Source organism: Mixophyes fleayi, chromosome 2 (genome assembly GCF_038048845.1).
Source record: "Mixophyes fleayi isolate aMixFle1 chromosome 2, aMixFle1.hap1, whole genome shotgun sequence".
Classification (NCBI taxonomy): Eukaryota; Metazoa; Chordata; class Amphibia; order Anura; family Limnodynastidae; genus Mixophyes; species Mixophyes fleayi.
In genome coordinates, this window is record NC_134403.1 from 367,708,517 (window position 1) to 367,726,359 (window position 17,843).

Here is a 17,843-nt window from a genome sequence, read left to right on the forward strand (position 1 = left end):
AGGACAGGGCAGCATGTGACAGGGGCAGTGACATGATGTGAGGAGGGGAATGGAGGCAGCAGGAAGACACAGACTGAGAGTTATATAGTGGAAGGAGCAGGGTTCCCAGCAGCACAGAGTATATCAGGAGATGAGTGATGTGTCAGTGAGGACAGGGCTGCATGTGACAGGGGCAGTGATATGATGTGAGGAGGGGAATGGAGGCAGCAGGAAGCCACAGACTGAGAGTTATATAGTGGAAGGAGCAGGGTCCCCAGGAGCACAGAGTATATCAGGAGATGAGTGATGTGTTAGTGAGGACAGGGCTGCATGTGACAGGGGCAGTGACATGATGTGTGGAGGGGAATGGAGGCAGCAGGAAGCCACAGACTGAGAGTTATATAGTGGAAGGAGCAGGGTCCCCCAGCAGCAGAGAGTATATCAGGAGATGAGTGATGTGTTAGTGAGGACAGGGCTGCATGTGACAGGGGCAGTGACATGATGTGTGGAGGGGAATGGAGGCAGCAGGAAGCCACAGACTGAGAGTTATATAGTGGAAGGAGCAGGGTCCCCCAGCAGCACATAGTTTATCAGGAGATGAGTGATGTATTAGTAAGGACAGGGCTGCATGTGACAGGGGCAGGGACATGATGTGAGGAGGAGAATGGAGGCAGCAGGAAGCCACAGACAGAGAGTTATATAGTGGAAGGAGCAGGGTCCCCCGCAGCACAGAGTATAACAGGAGATGAGTGATGTGTTAGTGAGGACAGGGCTGCATGTGACAGGGGCAGTGACATGATGTGAGGAGGGGAATGGAGGCAGCAGGAAGCCACAGACTGAGAGTTATACAGTAGAAGGAGCAGGGTCCCCCGCAGCACAGAGTATAACAGGAGATGAGTGATGTGTTAGTGAGGACAGGGCTACATGTGACAGCGGCAGTGTCATGATGTGATGAGAGGAATGGAGATAAGGAGGAAACCACAGACTGAGCGTTAGTGGGGGGAGCAGGGTTCACAACAGAAGAGAAAAGTTTTGTAATGCTCCTATTATACTGATGCAGGAAGATTGTGGCATCAAGCAACATTCATACAACCAACTTAAAAAACTGTCTCTTAGCAAAATTACTATCATGCTTGTTTACTATATAATTCACTATGGGAGGGGGTGGAAGATGGAATAGTCAGCTAATACCTCTATATAATTTATAATCGCTCGCTGACATTTTGTGATAATTTAGTATGACTGCATTTCATTCAGAGATCACAGAACAGGCAGTAAAGAGAGTTTTCAAAATGTATCATAGTCAGAGTCTTATTACGTCTGATATTGATTACATAGATGTGTTATTTATGTAAAATTAAAAAAAGAAAATGTGTGCAGAAGCAAACTATGGTAAGTGGAGATGTTGCCTATAGAAACCAATCAGATTCTAGCTGTCATTTTGTAGAATGCACTAAATAAATGACAGCTAGAATCTGATTGGTTGCTATAGGCAACATCGCCACTTTTCCAAACCCGCAGTTTAGTTAATCTAGCCCAAGGTCATAAAACTCTGCATCCATCTCACCAGAAAGGTCATACACATATTGGATTAAAATAATATGTATTTTGTGGAATTTAAATTCCCCCAGCAGGAGGCTGCAGCAAAGCAGACTGGAGCTGATTAATAGATAAATAATTTACTGTCAGAGAAGGAATCTCTTGTTATTCAGAAATGACAGAACTTTAACTTCAATTTCAGCATTGAATGGAATCAGTAAGTTTTCACTCATCCCTACAACAAGCAGCCTTGATAGCCTCACATCACTTAATGCTCCGTAAAAGGCAGTAACATTGTATGTCCCTTTAAAATCTGACATACTTAGCTATGGAGAATCATCTACAAACACCTAGAACAGTGCTCAGTCCCCCCGCTGACCGGTGCGCCGTGTAATTGTCTCTGCAGAAGAGTGTTTTACTCTCCAGTCTGTAGTAATTGTCATCTTCAAATCTCCAATCGCTTCATCCCTCATACCTAAAGAATTGCATTTAGAGAAGACACAGACTCACCAGCTAATACAACGGGATTATCTATAATATTGTCTCTCGTTCTCTATCAATTTTCACTCTGTCATATGGGCTGATAAAGCTTTGAGATGTCACTGCATAGTAACGGTCTGATACATACATATAATCCCGTATGGATGTGTCTGGAACGTTGGGAGAACTTCCAGGTGTTAAACATATTAGGGTCTTACTTGTGCATCCTATATAACCACTGTGATCACATCTGCTCTAATAAGCCACCTATGTGGACAATTTTATCAATATTGACATCACGCTGTACAATTCAGGGTGTTGACCTTATGCCTAGGTCGTGGTGCTGTGGATTAGTGCATAGTACCACCCTCTGGGGTTCTGTCAATAACATTCATGTGTTAGATACTCCCTCCTAGAGAGTATCTAACTAATATTTACGATAGCTAAGTAGTTTAATTTGCAAATAGGACTTTTGAATTTAGATATTAAAGAGTCAGAAAAGATGGATATGTTGTTACGTTCATACCCTTGATATAGATATATTTGCATGTTTGCACTAATAGATTACGTGTATTTACATGACGCCTTATATTCTGTACATAAGGTATAAAAATGCAAAGTCCAGTTTAAGGTTTAATTCTCCTCTCTCCCTGTACAGCCACCCTCACATTACACTGATGCAGGAGGAAGCACATGGTGATTGTGTCATTTTCCTCCCTCCCAGTATTTCCATCCCATCCTCACTGTCCCACTCATACACTGATTCAGGAGGAAGCACATTGTGATTGTGTCATTTTCCTCCATCCCATCCTAACTGTCCCACTCATACACTGATGCAGGAAGAAGCACATTGTGATTGTGTTATTCTCCTCCCTCCCTATACTTCCATCCCACCATCACCATCTCACTCATACACTGATGCAGGAGGATGCACATGGTGATTACATCATTCTCCTCCATCCCATCCTAACTGTCCCACTCATACACTGATGCAGGAAGAAGCACATTGTGATTGTGTTATTCTCCTCCCTCCCTATACTTCCATCCCACCATCACCATCTCACTCATACACTGATGCAGGAGGATGCACATGGTGATTACATCATTCTCCTCCATCCCACCCTCACTGTCCCACTCATACACTGATGCAGGAGGAAGCACATGGTGAATGTGTCATTCTCCTCCCTCCCAGTATTTTCATTCCACCCTCACTGTCCCACTCATACACTGATGCAGGAGGAAGCACATGGTGATTACATCATTCTCCTCCATCCCACCCTCACTGTCCCACTCATACATTGATGCAGGGGGAAGCACATGGTGATTGTGTAATTCTCCTCTCTCCCAGTACATCCACCCCTCCTCTTTGTCTCACTCACACACTGATGCGGGAGGAAGTGCATGGTGATTGTGTCATTCTACTCCATCCCACCCTCACTGTCCCACTCATACACTGATTCAGGAGGAAGCGCATGGTGATTGTGTCATTCTCCTCCCTCCCAGCATTTTCATTCCACCCTCACTGTCCCACTCATACACTGATTCAGGAGGAAGCGCATGGTGATTTTGTCATTCTCCTCCTTCCCTGTACTTCCATCCACCATCACCATTCCACTCATACACTGATGTAGGAGGAAGCACATGGTGATTACATCATTCTCCTCCATCCCACCCTCACTGTCCCACTCATACACTGATGCAGGAGGAAGCACATGGTGATTGTGTCATTCTCCTTTCTCCCAGTACTTTCACCTCCCCCTCTTTGTCCCACTCTTACACTGATACAGGAGGAAGTACATGGTGATTGTGTCATTCTCTTCCTTCCCAGTATTTTCATCCCATCCTCATTGTTCCACTTATACACTGAAGCAGGAAGAAGCCCATGGTGATCACCTTAACCACTGAATGCCTCCTCTTGTATTGCCTTGATGAGTGCTGGTTCTAGGCAGCAGGGATAGTTATGAGGGTAGGGTGAGTAAGGGCACCAAAGGGCTGGATAGAAGCCAGTATGCATAGATACGACCCTGCCGAAAATGGCAGTGACTTTTTTGTTATTGTTTGATAATAAAAATGAGTTCTGTACATTTCAGGTAAAGTGGAAAGATCAGCACATAAACCAAAATTTGCTGTGGGGCAATATTGAAAAAAAAAGATACTAATCCACCTGCCTATGATGTTTAATGTCCTAAATGCAAATCTTCTAAAGTTTCCGTCAGCAGTTTATTTTAAATGAACACAACAGTCAAAATTTTGCATAAATTGAATCGGACTTGAGCGAGTCGCAGATATTTGTTCCACTGTTGGGATACATGACCGTAGCGGCTTATTCAGACAAGAGGTTACTTCTGTTTGGAAAACCACATGAGAAGTGGAGCAGGTTTGAGATCAACGTTTCTCGTAGGTCGTCCACTCATAGAATAATAGAAAGTACATCATAAAACTAAGAAACAACTGGACCTTTTGATTAAAGTACAGTACTCAATGCTTAAAAACCTATATACCTCATTTTATGATCATCCCTCTTCAAGCACGATCTTGTTAGCAGAATATTTCAAAATGTCAGATCTTTCAATTGCCAAAATAAGCTTTTCCTAGTATAATAATAATTTAAATGCTGTGCTTTCACAAGGGGTTGGGTGTACCGACTGGGACTCAACAAGCATTAAGTAATACAATATAAAGTCACAATGTTGTAAATTATTACAGAGAAGAATCAGAATACATGACATATTCTGTGGTGCAGGCAGGTAGAGAACAAACTAAATCCAATTTTGGAACTATTTGCAATTCCAAATCAATTAGCCATTCAAATGCTTTATCATTCAGGTGAAATCCATTGACCCAGCTGATTAACAAAGTAGACTTGCATTAAGTCAAGTAACAGTACATTTATATACAGACAAACAGACAATAGATGCAAGAGAAGAATAGTACAAGTAGACCTGCAATAGGATAAATAAAATGACAATTACAATATTAGTTGTTCTGCAATATATTTCCTGATGTATCTGTAGTCAGAAAAGAGTAACCTTCATTCTTCCTGACTCCCAACTTCTTTATGTCAAATCTGGGCATGGCCCCCATTCAGGGGTGAATCTAGACTTTTATTTTATGGGGAGGGGGCAGTTTAGCAGAGCCCGCCAACCACATCCCAAATCTCTATTGGTGTAAAAATCACCCAGTTAAATTGCTGACACCTCCTGTGGTCCCTTGACGTGTGAAAGCATCCTGCACTCTGATTGGTGGATAGTTCCAGGCCATGTGAAAGCATTCTGCACTCTGATTGGTGGATAGTCCCAGACCATGTGAAAGCATCCTGCACTCTGATTGGTGGATAGTCCCAAGCCATGTGAAAGCATCCTGCACTCTGATTGGTGGATAGTTCCAGCCAGTGTGGATACCTCCCACTACTCTGATTGGTGAATGCCTAGTGGCCCAGCCTATGGTAGCCCACTATTCTAGATGACCTCCTGTCCCCCCAGCTCAGCCAGGTCTTGGGGTAGATGCCCCGCTCCCCTGTTGGTGGGCAAGCACCTGATCACCCCCCCCTCCCCAATTTGTATATATATAACATATCCCCCAATAATTTTGCCCATGGATAATGGAACTATCGATGGATATATATTATATGGATCAATAGGTAGTAAACTTATCAAATGCAGGAATTTGTAAAAATAGTAGAGGGGGTGAGGGGCACATACATGGGGAGAACCTACAAACTCCACACAATTAGGACCCTGATAGCCATGCCAACCACTGTGCCAACGTGCCGCCCCACGTGTGATAATTGTGATAACGGTTTAGCTTTATCTACCATTGAAGTGGAAAATGAGGTTAACTTTCTGATATCAAAATGCTCCAAACACAATTAATATAACGTATAGATATATCCTCGGCTCTCTGTGTCTTTCAGGTATGAGATGTTCATCTAAGAAAGTAATTTCTAATCCCCCCACCTGCTTGTCTTCTTCCTAGATAAGATGTCATCTGCAATTGATGCTGGTGTATGTTTTCACTGGTGTTATCAGGTAAAATCAATGATCGCGCAGTTTAATATTAATAACATTGTATCTTATTATAGAGATGTCTGCTCTCTGCTGTATTAGATTCCTCACTGTGTTCGAGTCCGCCAGGAAGGTGATCAGAAATCTATGTTGTTACAGGGAATGTAGTTGTTTAACACCAATAAAATGAACTTTGATATAATTAAAATTGTGTTTTTGTTTGGTAACATTTATTTTGTGAACCCCATAGGTGCTTGCTACCAAATTGCATAGGCATTCCCAGATATCTACATTTTTATCATTTTAACCTCAATAATGTAGCAATTTTAAAAAAAATTGCCCAACTAGACCCTTTCATTGTTCCATATGTGGGAAGTTATTTTTGGTAGGTGTTCTTAGGATTAGAGATGCTCACTGACCCCCGTGAACTGGTTTTGGTTTTGGATCTGGATTAGCTTCGTGTTTTGGTTTTGGCAAAACCGCCCTCGTGTGTTTTGGTTTTGGTTTGGATTTTTTAGGAAAAACCCTAAAATATGCTAAAATCACATATTTTTGCTCTTTTTTGTTCCTACATTATTATTAACCTCAATAACGCTAATTTCAAGTAATTTGCAGCCACCTCACAGATCACAATATTATTTACATACACTTTCGGACAAATACTGCAGCGAGCTGGCTGGATGGTAAGCGACAGAGCAATGACACAAACACACAACAGTTCCTAGCACACCTAGGACACATTGGCACACAGCAGTGGCAGAAAAGAAAAATGGGGGTCCGCCCTCCTTCCCACCCCGTTATGCTGGATCTTAAAAAGGAATTCAAAACAAGCGAGATCCGATGACGTAACAATGACGTTTTGCCTCGTTTTCGATTCCGAGGGCGCGAGTCAGTACTCGGATCTCCTAAGTTCGGGTGTGTTCGTTTCTCGAGGAACAGAGCCTGAGCATCTCTACTTAGGATGCATTCTGTGTAAACTGAGATTTACTGAAGAACTGTAGAGTGGTCATTCCATGTATTGAGCTGTGTAGTATTCTATACTCTAGCTAGAGGGCGCTGTGCGTGAAATGCATTGATTTACCTGCACATTAAAGTTGCATTATGTATTATCAAGTAAAGACCAATCAGAAGCCACAATGTCATTGATTGCTGCTTCTGATTGGTCCTCCTGCTCACCACTCAGCCCCCTCCGAAGCATCACTCAACAGAGCTCTGGGAAAAATGGCTGCATGTGGGCTTCGCAGAGGGTAAGGAGCTAGTTAGCTCCAGGTGTTAATAGAGCTTTAAAGCACATCTCAATTTTTTTTTTAAATGCTGCCAAATATACAAGGAATGCTGCAAGACATGTGGCTACTGTACATTTGTATTTTCAGACGTGTTGGTGCAATCCTATTGGGCTTTTTGCAGACTCTGAAAAATTCTAAACTGACTTTTATTTTAAATCCAAAAAAGTTTGTGTTTAAATAAAAGGTCTCTCTGCCCATAAGCACCATATAATTGTACTCCCCATTCTGGGCGAGTTGAGAGCAGCAGGTGGCTCATTAAATGCCAGGGTACCATCCATTTTTTTTAACGCTTGGTGCCTGGGGGGAATACTTGGGCATAAGCTCTCAGCTTTACTGGCATTGAACACTGAACATCTGCAATGGGTTTCCGGGGCATTAAATATTAAGCATGGTGAGAAGTGTAGCTCTGATTCCTTCTTGTGCTACGGTACCCATATTGGGATATAAGTACAACTTGCATATTAAATCAGCAAGTCAACCTCCCCCCCTCGCCCTGCACACCCCTATCACTTATTCTTAATACCCTTTCCCAAATTCACGTCTGTCAGTATAGTATACAACAGAGCTTATGACAGGTACACTCAAAAGTAATACTAAAATCCCTTATCTGATACTAAAATCCCTTATCTGAAATATATGATGAATACCAGTAATTTATTACATATATTTTTTTTTAAAGACTCGTTCCTGTATTATTTCCGACCTTGTCCATGTGTTTTAAAACTGTAATATTGAAGCATTGCTTAGTATCTGTTCTTTGTTCAAGGTGAGCATTTAAAAAAAGTATATAATCTGATGATGTCCAGTGAGCATGTTATGTTGGAGTATTGTGCATACACTACAATACCTCAATACATATTGGTATAGCTACTGACATCCGCGTGTCCTTGTTATTTGAATAAAAATGTTGTCAGTTATCCAGCGATGCAACACAATCAGGTGTGAATGCCACACGCACATACCACCTTCTGTTTACGCAATTCCTCTGCTTCGTGAAGTCACCTGTAATGCACGTAGATGGGGGCCTTGATCTTGGGGCCTTAGGCGACTGCCTCAGTGGCCTTACCCTTAAGCCAACCCTGTTTGCCACATGTAGGAATTGGTGCTTCTTTCATGGAGTTTAAAAATACGTTTATTCGGATGTTTCTTATCTAAAGGGGGTAAAGCATTTCTGCCGGGCCTATTTATCAATATGCACCACTAGCGATCATTTACATTTATCATAGCGATAGAAAATCTGCTATTGCCACAATTTATCAACAAAATTTCCCCAAGGCAGCTGTGCGGTACTCAGGAAATTTGGCGATACTGGCGTGAAGCAGCAGGGCTTATCTTAGCGCTTCATCGGGGCAGTCTCAGTGGATGTGCGGATGAATCAGTTAGCCGTTTCACGCAGGTGCAACTCCAGACTTGGGTTTGCGATTCCACTAATTGGCAAAAAAAAATGTTTCAAAATACATAAAAAACATTAAAAGAAAACCCATAAAAAATAGAAAAGATTTGCCAATTAAAAACATGCTTTTTTTAAATGATAGCAGTACTATCGTCAGCATTAACCACTTGATAGATAGGACAAGATAATGGTAAATAAACCAGTTATTGGCGGGTTTAGGCTTTTCTCTGTTTGCAAAATAGACCCCTAAGTGTCAGAGTCTTTAACAAATGTATCAGTATTTACTCACTAACAGCTGAAGCAAAAATACATAAACTTGATAAAGAGTCAAAATACATCCATTTTAGGGATAATCTCAGTTTAATATAAATAATCTGCAAAATATATGAACATGGACATATAAGGAGACATCTGGACCATTGGCAATGCTCTACGGTCTCTAGAGGGGTCACAAGTCACCCACTAGTGATTCTGGCGGGTGTAAGATTATCGCCAATTTTATCCCACAATTGTAACAAAACAAAGTGCTTTGTACCTTTGTGTATGAATCACATTAAACCATCATAACAGATTATCCACAGGAATCTCACCCTTATCGTTAAAAGAGTTGAACTAGCGCTACATAAAGGCATCAGCAGTTAGCTCAGGTACAAACTATAACAACAAGAGAACACTAATATGTACGAATACTGGATCATACACCGTATGCCTGCAGCACAATACCATGGACTAGGGCAGATTTATTATTTAAAGTCTAAAGTGATCTTACATCCCTGTGATACAGATTTACAGCTTATCATATTACGCCTCTACCTGCACAAGTACATTCCCCCCAAAGCGCGCAGGTTGGCGGAGAAACGCGGCGGTGTTAATGGAGGGGCAGAAGTTTGCACAGACTGGCTGGAGGAGTCAGAGTGGAGATTGTGCATTTCTTTAGGGGTGTTCCTTGCTGATGCAGAGATCGAATTTGTACCAGTTCACAGCTGAGGGTTTTCAGCTCTCAGCCTAAACTTTTCGATACCGTTTTGTGCCTGCTTGTAGCGCGCATTTCTCTGCATACTTGGAGCAATGTTATAGCAACGTTTCCACTTTTTCAGTAAGCCTCTTCAGATTCTTCTATCTCTATGCACTTAGGCGCACTTCTAATTTTGTGGAGTAGTATTATGAGAGTAGGGGATAGGGGTGAACCACAATGTACGCTGGACTAAATATCTAGGTGCACTGGTGCAAAATGAAGGTCATTTTGCAGTTAATACAATGTGAGCTCAACTCAAAACTGGTATTAGAAATAGCAAACAAACAGAACATCAAAATCCTGGTATTTTGACATATTTCCATCATGCAGATGTAAGTGACTATATTGGGGTCATTATGGTGCCCCGTACACACCCTTGTGTTTTGATGCATGCACAGAATCCGCCTGAGGTGTGGGCAGTATGGGATGAAGGCGGCTATCTGATAACGCATTTATACACAAAAAGCAGAACAAAGTTACGTAGAGACAAGTTTGCAAGTCTCATGTTTAATATCAACAGGAAAGAAAAAAAAGAAGATAATTTGGTGATGCATCGCAACGACTTATTTCGTGTTGATAGTTTATGAATTAGTCACAGTGGTATTATTATTAATATTTATTTATAAGGCGCTACAAAGCATCCGCAGCGCCGTACAGAGACAAACAAAATCACAATACAATGGGAGACAGCACAGTACAGTAAACACAGCAACTCAGTACGCTCAATGCACAGCTAGAGAGGGCGGGGAAGGGGGAGGGAGGATCCGAAAATGACAGGGCCCAAGAAGGGGGGCGTGGAAGACAGGGAGACCCCCAGGGGGAGGAGGGAGCGAAAGTGGATGTGGGGTGGAGGACCTTTGAGGAGGAGCTGGAGAGCAGAGTTAGAAGTGGTGGAAACAGGAGGAGAGATGGCCCTGCTCAGAGGAGCGTACAATCTAAGGGGAGGGGTGGACAGACAGAGAGACGCAGGGGAGAGAGGGAGAGTAGGGGGACAGAGGCAGAAGATAAGGTAGGAAGTTAAGTGGGAGACAGAAAGGCTTTAAGAAAAAGGTGGGTTTTTAGGGCCCGTTTGAAGCTGGATAGATTAGGGGAAGTTCTGATGGAGGGAGGGAGCTTGTTCCAGTGGAGGGGGGCAGCGCGGGCGAAGTCTTGGATACGCGCGTGGGAGGAGGTTATAAGGGGGGAAGAGAGGCGACGGTCAGAGGCAGAACGGAGAGGGCGGGATGGAGCATGAATAGAGAGGAGGGTGGAGATGTAGGGCGCAGTGGAGTTGGCGAGGGCCTTGTAGGTGAGTGTGAGGAGCTTAAAGAGGATTCTGAAGGGGAATGGGAGCCAGTGAAGGGCTAGGTAGAGGGGGGAGACAAAAGAGGAGCGGAGAGAGAGGAAAATAAGCCTAGCTGCAGCGTTAAGGACGGATCGAAGGGGATCGAGATGAGAGTGGGGGAGGCCAGTGAGGAGGAGGTTGCAGTAGTCCAGGCGGGAGATGATCAGAGAGTGGATAAGGCATTTGGTGGCATCTTGGGAGAGGAAGGGCCGGATGCGAGCGATGTTGCGCAGCTGGAAGCGGCAGGATTTAGCAAGAGAGAGGATGTGGGGGCCAAAGGAGAGAGAGGAGTCGAGGATGACACCAAGGCAGCGAAGTTGGGGGACAGGGGAGATAGAGGTGTTGTCGACAGTGATGGAGAGGTCAGAAGGGGATGGGGTATGAGAGGGAGGAAAAACTATGAGCTCAGTTTTGGCAAGGTTAAGTTTGAGGAATCGAGAGGACATCCAGGAGGAGATGGCAGAGAGGCAGGCGGACACCCTAGAGAGGAGGGAGGGAGAGAGATCAGGAGAGGAGAGGTATAGTTGAGTGTCGTCAGCGTAAAGGTGGTAGCTGAAGCCGAAGGAGCTGATGAGTTCACCCAGGGAGGAGGTGTATAGAGAGAAGAGTAAGGGTCCCAGAACAGAGCCCTGAGGGACCCCGACTGGAAGGGTGGATGGGGGGGAGAGAGACCCAGAGGTGGTGACAGAGAAGGAACGGTGAGTAAGGTAAGAGGTGAACCAGGACAGGACTGGGCCGGAGAGGCCGAAAGACTGGAGGGTGTGAAGGAGGAGGGGGTGGTCAACGGTGTCAAAGGCTGCAGAGAGGTCAAGGAGGATGAGAAGGGAGAAGTGGCCCCTGGCTTTTGCAGAGAGGAGGTCATTGGTGACTTTAGCCAGGGCAGTTTCAGTGGAGTGGAGGGGGCGGAAACCAGACTGGAGAGGATCAAGGAGGGAGTATTCAGAAAGGTAGGAGGTGAGACGGCTGCAGACGAGCCTCTCAAGAATTTTGGAGGCAAATGGGAGAAGAGATATGGGGCGATAGTTCGAGAGAGAAGTGAAGTCGAGATTAGGTTTCTTAAGAATGGGGGATACGAGAGCATGTTTGAAGGAGGAGGGGAAGATGCCAGTGGAGAGGGAGAGATTAAAGAGGTGAGCGAGGTGGGAGCAGGTGGTGGGGGAAAGGGAGCGAAGAAGGTGGGAGGGGATGGGATCCAGGGGGCAGGTAGTGGGGGGGGATGATAAAATGAGAGAGTGGACTTCCTCGCCGGTGGTGGGACGGAAGGAGTGGAGGGGAAGGTGGTTGGGGGGGGAGGACAGAAGAGTGGGAGGGGTGGAAGAGAGAGTGGAGGAGGAGATTTCAAGTCGGATGGCCTCGATTTTAGAGGAGAAGAAGGAGGCGAAATCAGAGGCAGTCAGGGAGGAGGGGGTGGGGGGAGGGGAGGGGGCCAGGAGAGTGCTAAAGGTGGCAAAGAGGCGGCGGGGGTTAGAGGACTGGGAAGAGATGAGGGATTTAAAGAAAGATTGTTTAGCGAGTGAGAGGGCAGAGCTGTAGGATGAAAGGATGAATTTAAAGTGGAGGAAGTCAGCCAGGGAGCGGGATTTTCTCCAGTGACGTTCATATAAAAGGTGGTAGCACCTCCTTTATATTTATCTCACATTATGTTTCCCTAAATAATTATTACATATTAGGACACATTGTGGGATAACATACATGATCATTTCTGGGGAGGTTATATCTCTTCCAAATATTGAAGCCAGTCTCATGGTTAAATCAGATTAACAGTAACTAACTGGGCACATTTGGATTCCAGGGGGTAAATGTATCAAGCTGAGAGTTTTCCGTTGGGTTTGAAAAACCAATCAGATTCTAGCTATCATTTATTTAGTACATTCTACAAAATGATAGCTAGAATCTGATTGGTTGCTATAGGCAACATCTCCACTTTTCAAACTTGCCAAAAAACTCTCAGCTTGATACATTTACCCCCAGTCCTTCGTCTGCCAGGGGGCGCTGTGCACACAGAGTGGCTTTTTACCCCTGCTCAGGAGAACCTGTGCTTGAATTTCATTAGGATCCTGTACGTTTCTCAAGCAGCAGACTAGACCGACAAACCAATGTAATTAAAGAATACCCTGATTCTCCTCTCAAAGTAGACAAATGAATTGTGTGCAATGATTTCAGCTCACACTGCTCTGAGTTGTTTAATCCCAATATGAGTTAAATATCAGTAATTAGGGAAAGTTGCTTTCTTTTGAGGGATGGGACATAAAGATATTTTGGGTGGAGCTTAGAAATGACTTTGTACAGGTGCACATAGCTGTACAGTGGTTGGAATTGCATCCGACCAGGAATTAAATGTTACACTTTATGGGTATAAACATATTTATGTGCATGTTGCATTTGTCCTCAGCAAATGACTACCAATATAAATACTGTTATTCAGTTAGTTTATAATTGTCACCTTGCACACTGTTATATTGTGCATTAGGTTGTCTAGAATGTAATATAATAAGTACTTTGTATTCAGGGTAATAGGCACCTCTCCTGCAGAGCTTGCAATCTCTAGCCACTCAACCACTCTCATTACAGATGCAATCTAGAGAAGAGTGTAGCGTTCGCTCATACCTGGCTGACGGAGGATGGTCCATTTTCTCCCATGCAATGCGAGACGCAGGGTATAACGTGTAGAAATGTTCCTGCCGCTGACAGCAGTGCAGAAGCAATAAAGACTGATCAATTCTCCAGTGTCCCCTTATACAAGCTGATAGCCGGCTCCGGCATACAGGATTCTCCTGGAGTCACTGGTCAGAGCATTCCAGTCCGCTCAATGCAGCTGAGCCAGGCTGTGCAGAATGACACTTCTTAAGGTATCCCTGATAAATCTGCTCATGGGTTAGGAATGACTACGAGGCAAATCACTGCACCACCTTAAAATAGGAAAAGAATAGGGAAAGCAAAGGAGTGAATACGTTTCCTTTCCTCCCCAGCTTGTTTCATGTCTGAGACAGGGATGAAGGGTGCGAGAACAATGCACATCCTTGCATTTAAATCTGAATGGCGGGGAGGTATTTAGAGGAAATTAGGGTGTGCTGGGTCGTGATTGGCCGCAGGTTAAGCATGCAGTGACAGAGAGGGATGAGCAGCGTGGCTATCAGGAACCTGAAGAGAAAAGTGAGAGATTTTGGTTTGAAGGAGCGGATTGGAGGATCGATCAAAGTCTGTCTGAATGAAAAGCATTCATCACATATGCTGCATCCCTAAATCACCCTCCAAGCAAATACATCTCCACCAGCTGCTCTTGTTACCAGAGTATCTTCTGCTTAACTAGTCAGAATGTTCCATGTGTGCAGTATGGAGGCAGTGAAGGAATTCAGCTATCTGAGCGGGTGCCATGAACAGAAAAAGATTTAGTTGCCAGGGGAGAATGGTGGATATCTGTGTGCAGTGAGGGGGAGAATCAGGGTGATCCGGGATCTGTGTGCAGTGAGGGGAGAATCAGCAGGGCCTGATCAACCACTAGGCTGACCAGGCTGCAGCCTGGGGCGCTGGGTCCCGGGGGGGCGCTGCACTGTGGGTATTTTTTTTTATTTTTTTTTAAATATTCTTTTTTTTTTTAAAATTTTTTTTTTTTCCATTCATTTTTTTTTCCGGGGTGGGGGAGGGGGGGTCGCCGCTGGGGATCGCCGCGGGGGGGGGGGGGGGGGGATCACCGCGGGGGGGGGGGGGGTGGAGGGCTCGACGATCAAAAGCTTTGGTGGTCAGTGGTTAGCAACACACAGCCAATCGCCAGGCTGCCTGTTGCTGTGCAGCAGACAGGAAGCAGGACGTCTTCACTTCCTATCTGCTGATCTGAGGAGAGGAGCGACGCTGGCACAACTACAGGTAAGTGAAGGGGGGAACTGCCCTGCATATCTATAGGGAGGGGGGGAACTGCCCTGCATATCTATAGGGAGGGGGGGAACTGCCCTGCATATCTATAGGGAGGGGGAGAACTGCCCTGCATATCTATAGGGAGGGGGGTGGAACTGCCCTGCATATCTATAGGGAGGGTGGGGGAACTGCCCTGCATATCTATAGGGAGGGGGGAACTGCCCTGCATATCTATAGGGAGGGGGGTGGAACTGCCCTGCATATCTATAGGGAGGGTGGGGGAACTGCCCTGCATATCTATAGGGAGGGGGGAACTGCCCTGCATATCTATAGGGAGGGGGGAACTGCCCTGCATATCTATAGGGAGGGGGGAACTGCCCTGCATATCTATAGGGAGGGGGGGGAACTGCCCTGCATATCTATAGGGAGGGGGAGAACTGCCCTGCATATCTATAGGGAGGGGGGGAACTGCCCTGCATATCTATAGGGAGGGGGGTGGAACTGCCCTGCATATCTATAGGGAGGGTGGGGGAACTGCCCTGCATATCTATAGGGAGGGGGGAACTGCCCTGCATATCTATAGGGAGGGGGGGAACTGCCCTGCATATCTATAGGGAGGGGGGGGGAACTGCCCTGCATATCTATAGGGAGGGGGGGGGACTGCCCTGCATATCTATAGGGAGGGGGGAACTGCCCTGCATATCTATAGGGAGGGGGGGAACTGCCCTGCATATCTATAGGGAGGGGGAGAACTGCCCTGCATATCTATAGGGAGGGGGGGAACTGCCCTGCATATCTATAGGGAGGGGGGGAACTGCCCTGCATATCTATAGGGAGGGGGGGGAACTGCCCTGCATATCTATAGGGAGGGGGGGGAACTGCCCTGCATATCTATAGAGAGGGGGGAACTGCCCTGCATATCTATAGGGAGGGGGGGGAACTGCCCTGCATATCTATAGGGAGGGGGGGGGAACTGCCCTGCATATCTATAGGGAGGGGGGGGAACTGCCCTGCATATCTATAGGGAGGGGGAACTGCCCTGCATATCTATAGAGAGGGGGGAACTGCCCTGCATATCTATAGGGAGGGGGAACTGCCCTGCATATCTATAGAGAGGGGGGAACTGCCCTGCATATCTATAGGGAGGGGGGGGAACTGCCCTGCATATCTATAGAGAGGGGGGAACTGCCCTGCATATCTATAGGGAGGGGGGGGAACTGCCCTGCATATCTATAGGGAGGGGGAGAACTGCCCTGCATATCTATAGGGAGGGGGAACTGCCCTGCATATCCATAGGGAGGGGGGGGGGAACTGCCCTGCATATCTATAGGAAGGGGGGGGAACTGCCCTGCATATCTATAGGGAGGGGGGGGGGACTACCCTGCATATCTATAGGGAGGGGGGGGGACTACCCTGCATATCTATAGGGAGGGAGAGGGGGGTCTGTCATGCATATGTATAGGGAGGGTGAGGGGGACTGTCATACAAATCTATAGGGTGGGAGGGGGGGGGCTGCCATGAAAATCTATAGGGAGGTAGAGAGGTTGATATGTATGAAGGAGGGCAGAGGAGGGGGGCTGATATATGTGACTGGGGGAGTTTTGATGTGACGGGGGGGGGGGGATAGCTAGCTAGCAGAGTGGAGGTAAGGAAAATAGCTGCAAGGGGGATGGATGCAGGGTGGGAGGTAAAGAAAATGGCTGCAGCAGGGGTTAAGGAAAATGGCTGTGCGGGGGGGTTGTGGTTAAGGAAAATGGCTGCAGGGGCTTTTTAAAAAATAGAGCAGCTTTGGGGGGCAGAATCTCATGATTGTGTGGTGGTCACATGGGTGGTCTCAGCAATCACTAGAATACTAAATATTAGTGAGATGGGGCTGGTAGAGGTTTGTATTTGATTGACAACAAATATTCAGATATTGCTTATATATGCCTGTCCAATGGGGTACTTTTAGCTGGCCATAATGGAGTGTTTTGTTTTAACTAAAGGGCCTAATCATTCAGGGTTTGCATTATAATACATTTTTGCATTTTAAAAAAAGGACGCCAACTTTCCAGAAGCCAGCGGGAGGATAACAAAGTTGCAAGAGAGAAGAGCAAGGACAGGTAAGAGACAATGGCACAATCTGTCTAAATTTGAATGCTGGAGAATACACCTGAACATTCATATTCAGGAGTGTTCCTATACACCTATATATTCGGAGGAGGGGGGGGGGGGGCGCTGCGGCCGTATTAGCCTAGGGCGGCCAGAACCCTTAATCAGGCCCTGAGAATCAGGGTGATCCAGGATCTGTGTGCAGTGAGGGGAGAATCAGGGTGATCCAGGATCTGTGTGCAGTGAGGGGGAGAATCAGGGTGATCCGGGATCTGTGTGCAGTGAGGGGAGAATCAGGGTGATCCGGGATCTGTGTGCAGTGAGGGGAGAATCAGGGTGATCCAGGATCTGTGTGCAGTGAGGGGGAGAATCAGGGTGATCCGGGATCTGTGTGCAGTGAGGGGAGAATGGTGGATATCTGTGTGCAGTGAGGGGAGAATCAGGGGGATCCAGGATCTGTGTGCAGTGACGGGAGAATCAGGGTGATCCAGGATCTGTGCGCAGTGACGGGAGAATCAGGGTGATCCAGGATCTGTGTGCAGTGAGGGGAGAATCAGGGTGATCCAGGAACTGTGTGCAGTGAGGGGAGAATCAGGGTGATCCAGGATCTGTGTGCAGTGAGGGGAGAATCAGGGTGATCCAGGATCTGTGCGCAGTGACGGGAGAATCAGGGTGATCCGGGATCTGTGTGCAGTGAGGGGAGAATCAGGGTGATCCAGGATCTGTGTGCAGTGAGGGGAGAATCAGGGTGATCTGGGATCTGTGTGCAGTGACGGGAGAATCAGGGTGATCCGGGATCTGTGTGCAGTGAAGGGAGAATCAGGGTGATCCAGGATCTGTGTGTAGTGAGAGGAGAATCAGGGTGATCCAGGATCTGTGT

General features: G+C 46.1%; 1 protein-coding gene across 1 annotated transcript in view; it reads right to left on the minus strand.

Annotated features, from left to right (window-relative positions):
• LOC142139615 (galactosylgalactosylxylosylprotein 3-beta-glucuronosyltransferase 1-like) overlaps positions 1-14,290 on the minus strand; it is a 103,502-nt gene extending 89,212 nt beyond the window's left edge. Inside the window, exon 1 of the mRNA XM_075197381.1 lies at positions 13,628-14,290. The gene's annotated coding sequence lies outside the window, so the exon portion shown is untranslated. The remainder of the gene's footprint in view (positions 1-13,627) is intronic.
• Between the last annotated feature and the right edge of the window lie 3,553 nt (positions 14,291-17,843).